This window comes from Octopus bimaculoides, chromosome 27 (genome assembly GCF_001194135.2).
Source record: "Octopus bimaculoides isolate UCB-OBI-ISO-001 chromosome 27, ASM119413v2, whole genome shotgun sequence".
Lineage (NCBI taxonomy): Eukaryota > Metazoa > Mollusca > Cephalopoda > Octopoda > Octopodidae > Octopus > Octopus bimaculoides.
In genome coordinates, this window is record NC_069007.1 from 17,041,308 (window position 1) to 17,041,970 (window position 663).

The 663-nt window shown below is 35.9% G+C and overlaps 1 protein-coding gene across 1 annotated transcript in view; it reads right to left on the reverse strand.

The window, feature by feature from the left end:
- LOC106882046 (uncharacterized protein DDB_G0271670) overlaps nucleotides 1–663 on the reverse strand; it is a 9,363-nt gene that overhangs the window by 7,381 nt on the left and 1,319 nt on the right. The gene's annotated exons all lie outside the window — the stretch shown is intronic.

A 663-nucleotide genomic window follows, 5' to 3' on the forward strand; every position in this document is an offset into this window, starting at 1 on the left:
ATATATATATAATTATTACAATTAGAAGGGTAAAGGTTTAGGGTGAAGCAATTGTTTGCTGATCCCTTAATTATGTATATATATATATTTACACACATATATGTGTGTGTTTATATATATATATATATATAGTTAGATATTTGTAAAACATATAGAGTGTGTATATACACATACATAGAGGAACTGACAGATATATCGCCTACATACTCACATATATAACTTATCTAACAATATCCCAATAAAGGAACCTGTACTTGTTCACTTCAACCTGCTAGAAACAGCAACCAAATCTCCTTCAAATGACACATTATTATCTTCAAAGAGGACACCCATGATATATAATATCTTGGGTTTCTTGCACATAAATTCAAGACAGGATAGCCATGGTTGGAATTCCTTTGGTTATAGGTCTATCTGAGAAGGGATTGCCTGAGGTTAAAAAGTAACATCTTGCCTAAGAATGAACCCTGGCAGGAACCCCATAATAGCAGCCAATTCTCCCTCAAATCACAGCTTCTGCTTTGTAAGAACGAGCCAAGGTAGGAACCCCAAAATAGCAGCCAATTCTCCCTCAAATCACAGCTTCTGCTTTGTAAGAACGAGCCAAGGTAGGAACCCCAAAATAGCAGCCAATTCTCCCTCAAATCACAGCTTCTGCTTTGT